This window comes from Takifugu rubripes, unplaced genomic scaffold (genome assembly GCF_901000725.2).
Source record: "Takifugu rubripes unplaced genomic scaffold, fTakRub1.2, whole genome shotgun sequence".
Taxonomy (NCBI): Eukaryota; Metazoa; Chordata; class Actinopteri; order Tetraodontiformes; family Tetraodontidae; genus Takifugu; species Takifugu rubripes.
Genome location: NW_021821657.1, coordinates 80001 through 87480, shown reverse-complemented (window position 1 = coordinate 87480; position 7480 = coordinate 80001).

The window sequence follows — 7480 nt, the reverse complement described above, 5'->3', positions numbered from 1 at the left end:
CTCCGTAAAAACCACGAGGAATTGACCAACCTGCTGTTTTACAAGGTGCATTACATTAATAGGGGTTCTCTTCAGTAAGAAGTGCCTCAAGCAGAGTGGAAACACCATGTAAATACCACCTGTTTGTCTTCTTGGAGCCCAAAGAACCCACGGCGAATACTATGATTCTACCAGCATGCATCGGCTGAAGCAATGGAAAAGAGCATGACTGTGGAAAACTCGGAACACAGATAGAGTCCCGGGAGTTCTGACATCGTGGAGTTCTCTTTGGCTTTGCATCAAAAAAAAAAGGGTTGGGAATTCTGAATTCTGGGATGTCTCAAAATGTTTTTAGTTTCCTAAATGGTTAACTTTTGTTTGTTGTAATTTTTGTTGTAGAAGTTGGCTGGCTGGATGGATGATGGATGATGGATGGATGGATGGATGGATGGATGGATGGATGGATGGATGGATGATGGATGGATGGATGGATGGATGGATGATGGATGGATGGATGATGGAGGATGGATGGATGGATGGATGAGATGGATGGATGGATGATGGATGGATGGATGGATGGATGGATGGACGGACTTGACGTAGGAAAAATATGGTATTTGTTGGAAAACAATCTCATGTTTAATTTCTGTGAGAAAATCAAGCAAGTTAAGCAGAGTTGATGTGAGGCTACTTCCGGTTAGAACCTAGAGCAGGGGTGGGGAACCCCCGGCCTCCGGGCCGTATATGGCCCGCGAGACCATTTCTACCGGCCCGCAACGCAATAAGATTTTTATATTTTGTATGTGCACTTATCTTATCTTAGCTATGCTGTTATAGGCCAAGGCTGCGGGGTCCGGAAACATGATCACCTGACAGGCCTCTGTCACCCCACTGGGTCATGGTTTCTCTCTCCTCTCCTCTCCTCTCCTCTCCTCTCCTCTCCTCTCTCCTCTCCTCTCCTCTCCTCTCTCTCTCCTTTCCTCTAATTTCCTCCTCCTCATCAAGCAGACTAGTTATGCTGATTCCTGTGTAGTTTTTCTGCTTCCCCCACCCCCCCCCTATTCATTTACGGTACCGCCGCCTTCGGAGCTCCTCTCCTCCTCCTCCCTCTCCCTCCTCCCTCTCCTCTCCTCTCCTCTCTCTCTCTCCTCTCCTCTCCCCCTCCCTCCCTCTCTCCTCTCCTCTCCTCTCCTCTCCTCTCCTCTCCTCTCCTCTCCTCTCCTCTCCTTCCTCTCTCTTACCCAGCCGGCCATCAGCAGGAGGGTCCCCCTACATGAGCCTGGTCCTGCTCAAGGTTTCTTCCTGTTAAAGGGGAGTTTTTCCTTGCCACTGTTGCTTGTCTGGGGTCAGGCCCTGGGATTCTGGAAAGCGGCTTGAAACAATTTTGATTGTATAAGACGCTATATAAATAAAGATTGATTTGATTTTGATTTGATTTGACTTATACAGTAGGACCGTTCGCTAAACTCCGCGAGCTGCGAGTAGCAGTGGTAGCGTATTTTGCCTTTCGTATCCTGAAATTTCTTTCGTAACAAGAGGAAATATTTCCCGTTTTCTGAGATAAAACAGACGGTTATGTTATGTCCAAGTCCCAAGGTCCAGGGTCAGTGAACACAGCATGTGATGTACGTAGTGGGCTGGACTGATTGACACGGACGAAAAATTGATGCATCACGGCGACTGTCAAGAAAAGGAAGGTGGATGCAGAATGCCGTGTATTCCAGGAGAAATGGACAATGATTTTTTTCTTTGTTGAATGAAAAGGCAAGCCAGTGTGCCTAGTTTGTGGCAAGGTGCTGGCAGTGATGAAAAAGGCAAAACAATAAAATTAACGCTCTTTGTCGGAGTTTGGATGGCTCAACAAGCAGCTTTCATACGACCATGTACCGACAGAGAGAAATTACGCGTGCAAGTTTTGTGGTGAGTGAATTAATAGCCACGAAGCTGAAACCTCACGCCGAAGGAGAGTTTGGAAGGAGTGCCTCGTAGCCGCCGCTGAGGCGCTCACGGCCGGACAAAGTAAATTGTTTCAAAGGTGATTTTTTTTTTGTGGATAACTACTGAACTAAGACATATATTGTTATGATTCCAGTATGTTTTTATGGTCAAGGAATCTAAATATGTAGTCAAAGTATATGTGGGACTAATATTTATGGTGGAAATCACAATATGCCAGGAATTGTTGCGCTTGGCGAGGTCCTGCGCTCTCCGAGTGCTTTCTAGTTGTTATTATTATTGTCTTTATCTTTCTTTCTTTCATTTATTTTCTTGATTATCTTGTTTGTATTGCAGTTTTGTGAGTAGAGGCCTCGAACAGGCCCTTACCGGGATCCTCTTTGCCTCAACTCTGCACCTCTTTTTATTGTTTGTATGATCATGTAAACATATTTTACTTGTTTGTCATTTTATTCTATTTTTTGGTGATTTTATATGCATGTGTGCTAAATAAATAATTCAAATTCAAATGCAGCAATCATGAGACTTAACACAGTGGTTATAGACCTTTTTTTCGTCTTTTTTTGCATCCCTAGGTATGTGTTCATAATAGTATGGCCCTCGGAGGACAATAAAAATTGAAATGGCCCTCAATATGAAAAAGGTTCCCCACCCCTGACCTAGAGGCATCATTTTCAAGGTTCATACTATGTATGTAAAAAGAAAAGAAGGAAAATGAAAAAAGGTGGCTCCTGGAAATTAAATCATCAAAAAACCCATTTCTGTTGGCCTGATTCATGTATGGAGCACTTCACCTGCAACATCTATGTCACTAAAACATCAGAATTTGCCATCCATCCATCCAACCATTTCCACCGGTTCGGGTCATTGGGGGAAGCAGCCTAATAAGAGAAGCCCAGACTTCCCTCTCCCCAGCTACTTCCTTCCAGCTCATCCGGGGGATCCCCAGGCGTTCCCAGACCAGTCGAGAGACATAGTCTCTCCAACCGTGTCCTGGGTCTTCCCGGGGGCCTCCTACTGGAGGGACATGCCCTGAACACCTCACCAGGGAGGCATCCAGGGGGCATCCTAACTAGATGCCCAAGCCACCTCATCTGGCTCCTCTCAACGCAGAGGACAGCAGCGACTCTACTCCGAGCTCCTCCCGGATGGCAGAGCTTCTCACCCTATCTCTAAGGAGAGCCCAGACACCCTACGGAGGAAGCTCATTCTGGCCGCTTGTACCCGAGAATTTGCCATTTTAGCCAACTGTGGTGAGATGAAAGTGTTATTCTGTCATGCAGATTTACAGGAATAACAGTGCTAGAGCAAGAACTGCTGAGCTCACCTGTAAGGGTCTTGGACCTGACAGTGTTAAATATGAAGGAGAACCATCTGAACGTGCTTGTGATTACTGTCAAAGTCCTGTCAGGACGACACATAAGCCCTCAGTGGGTTTTAGCTTTAATTGTAAGCATCAGTCCATTTTTGATAGGGGGGGGTCAGCCACAGTGGGTAACAGTGAGGTCTGATACTAAATCAAAATCTTTGTACTATCACAGGTATTTTCAGTTTCTATATCTGACTCCTGTGGTTGTGTTTGAATGCTGGGAGGTGGAATCTTCCTCTCAGCACGTGGTGAAAAGCCTGAGGCCGCCATGGTGGGATTTGGAGGCCTCTCAGTGTGCCTCTTCAACCCACACCTGCTAGGTTTTCCCCATATAGTGTGTTTTCCTCTCACTGTCCAAAACATGCGCATTGGCTTCATTTTGTTATCCTTCCCTACAACAAGCACTCTCATTAAAGACACGGGACCTTGTTTTCAAAGCATTTCAGTTGCTAATTAGAGGCTAATATTCTCCTGCAGTGAGTGCCAGAGATGAATCAGTGGCATGTTAAAAGACCTGGACTCCCTTTGGCTTTTAATGTGACATGATATAATTATTATTAAGCGCCAGGAAAAAACAATGTCGTGCAAACCCACCTAGATGAGAGATGGCTAATGCTAATTAGGCAGCAAGCAATAAGCCCCCTTTCTTTTGTTACTAAGTGTCAGTAAGTCCATCATTAGTTTTCTTTGTGAAGAAGTGAAGCATTTTTGAGAATTCTGGAAGCCAAGGTGTGCTCCTTAACACTTCCTACACACAAAATGATGCCACATGTGGGCCAATTAAGTGTTGGCACTTTTTGAAAGTAAGCAGCTAGTACAAATCTACTCAACAGATTTGCATCAAGTTAAACTTGTGTCTTTGCTTTATATACTGTATATTTACTTAAGGTTTCTTTATGTGCAGATTTTCTCAGAAGGATTTTTGTTTTTACATTTTGCTGCATGAGTTGTTCTTCACGAGGGTAAGCACAGCTACCATTTGCTTTGTTGTGGTGAAAAGACAACTGAGGCCAGAAGACTTTGGTAGTGACTAAAGGAGGTTGGTGGGTTAAGACAGAAACAGATTGTAACTGCAAGTGGTTGAAATGTGTTTCATCATCAAGGTTTGCAAACTACAGCGTGGTTGGTGTGTGTGGAGGAAGGAGGTTTTTTAGCCAGGAAGGAGGTCTTCAGGGACCTGATGACTGCTACAGCTATCATGACTCTGAGCATCTTATCATGGTGGAGCTGGTTAGAATCTGATCTGGCCTGTCCTCTGCATAAAACACAAGGGACCAGGCTACAAAGCCTTATAGGTTATTGGGATATATATGTTATTGCTGTGGCAGCACTTTTGCAGACTCTCCGATGTTTGCAGGCTTCATCAGGTCATTATCAGTCCGTATAGGAATTACCAGTGTTGCAACATCATTATATTCTAACATACCGGTAATATGCCTTCAACAACTGCCAGTGACTTGCTTGTATGGTCGGGGAAAATTAGAATAAACCACCCAAGACCAATACCAGACTGGACCAGACACACTGTAAACAGTGAACACAAAATATCAAATAATAATTAAAATTAAAAATTATTATTAGTGTATATTATATGTAGTATTTTGTGTAGTGTGTATTATATATACGGTTTTGCAATTTAGTTCAGGTGGAAAGGCTCCATCTATGACTTTGAGCCTTAGCCTCTAAAAAACAGGAAACTCATATATGTAACCAAGGAGTTCGAAAAAAAAAAGTGTTGAGTTGCCCTAAACCCTGAAAAAAATGTAATTTATTACATTATATCCATCATAACATTACATTACATTATTATAGATTAATCTTATAAGATTTACTTTTAGAGCAACAAGGTACCATTTTTTTTAACAGTGTAATGTGTTTTTTTGTTTTGTTTTTTTTACAGTGTAATGCGTAAGTGTAATTACGAAATGTAATTTTTGGCAAGCCGCAACTGCACAGATGAAGTCAGTTACGCTGTCGTAGTTTTGTTGTTTCGGTGTCTCAGCCAGGAATGCAGGGCTTTTCTCCTTCCTGTTGCGGCTGGACCACCAGTGTGTTTGGAAGCATTTACTTTATTGCCACAGTATTTTGGAACACACCTGGGACCACTGGAAAACCAAACAAAACCCTATTTTCTCCGGTGGGCATACTTATACTTATTTGTGTAGACAATTAGGTCAAGCAAATTAATTGCTGCGAGTGTTTGAGAACACAAGACTCTGACACTGTATGGAGGTGTAAACCCCTCAGCTGCAAAGGCTCAATTACACCTACAACACACTCCTGGAAAAGTGTGTGAGTGTGTGTTGGTAAATACAGCAAGGATGTGTGTGTGTGTGCGTGTGTGATGGAGAATAGGCATCGCATTAACGCAGCAGGATCATCCAGGAGTGAAGGTTGCCCCCCATTTGCAGGGGTGTCCTGAGGAGGTGTTCTTCAGAGTTTCCTTCACGTCATGGTTTCTTCTCCCCTCCAGCCGGGAAAACGGCGATGCCCCGCTACCTTACGACATGTTGTGGTTCCATTAACGGGGAAGCCCATAAAGTGTTGTCGATTTGTAGCTACCAGGGAAAATTACAGCTGGGATTCCCTGAGAAATGTTTCGCCTGTCTCCTCCCAGAATCAGCTGTGCTTCTGATGGATGGAGTACCCGTCATTTCTCCCTCGCTTTCTCGGGAGGAAAAGGTTCCACATGTGCCTTCAAAACTATAGTGGAAAACAGCAGACAACCTGAGAACATAAGATACAAAGCTGCAATCCTGGGATGCTCAGAATTATTAGGGATCCATTGAAATGGTTCCAGCCTTCGCCTGTCAACAGGGTGTGTGTCTACATCCATCACTGATACAGCTAATAAGCTCATTAGTCAAAGCAGCACAGACGATCAGACTGTGCTCTCTTGCTCAAGGGCCCTATTGCTGATTCACCATGAAAGCTGCTGGCAGCCACTTATTAAACAGATAATGGGTTGGTGCACAAAGGTTTTTAATACTCTGCTAGTTAGCGCTACCAGTGACTTCCTCTCTGGGCTGATGGTTCAGAAGCCAGGTCGGGTTATTCAAGAATATTGCCTTCGTCTCCGGATTGGTCAACGAGTAAAGTTGCTTCTTTGGCAGTGTGGATTCCAGGCAGATCGATTGTGGGTTCTAACGGATTTGTTAAAGACCTTACAGGTCCAATAAACCTCGGGAACAGACGAGTTAATCGGTCCTTTCCGGTAGGGTTGAACGAGGTTTGGGGATTTATCGAGCATTTCGGAAGCAAAAGCACCCTTTTTCCCATCACATTACAATGCAGACAGCCCACCTGATCTCGGGGCTATGTCGTTTCAGGAAGACATCGGGAACCAATGGATGTAATGTGAAAAGACACAAAGGTGTGGAGGTTTGGTGTGACTGTCAGGGGGATGCTGGAGGGGATCTGTGAGTGACTGTGTCAGTCTTCCATCTACCCTGGAAGAGGAGTAAGAACAGGTTGCAGGGCCCGCTTTAAAAATGAAATTGTCCATGAAATTACTGTTTGTACTCAAATGCACTAAAGCTGGACATCAAAGGACAGATTTTAAACATGGATGTCCCCAGAATGTTTGGGGAGACTGGATGTGATCAGATCTCTGCAGAATGAAAAATAAAACCTTGTAAGAAATAAATGATGAGACGTACAGTGCTTTTCAAACCCGTGACTACTGTAGGACGACTCACATAGAAGAAATAAGACCAAAAGCCAACATTTTAATTGACTTGACAGAAATTATGCTATTCTAAAAGTGAAATTCCACTTTTTGGGGGCAATTTTTTATTTTTAAATGTAAGAAAGAGTCACAGCAAAAGCTGCCTGACTGCAAACACAATTCTACGAATGTCTTTGAAAACGTATATTTATGAGCAAGACAACTTATTGCACATATAGAATCAGAGCTTATTACGTTAAACACAAGGTATATACAGCTTAATTTCATTTGCTGTTGCCTCTGATGCTGCATCAGAAAATGAAATTATTTAATAAAAGTACAGCAGAGTAAAACAACATCTGGCTCCCTTGCGTTTAAACTATTGTGGTACAATAAAAAGTTGGATCATCAAGTATGTCAATGCGTGTCCTATTTGAGCAGATCTACTTTGTTCCATCCCGACAGTGGCTGAGAATGAGCCTGACCTCCCGGGGTGGCAGCATCCTGAC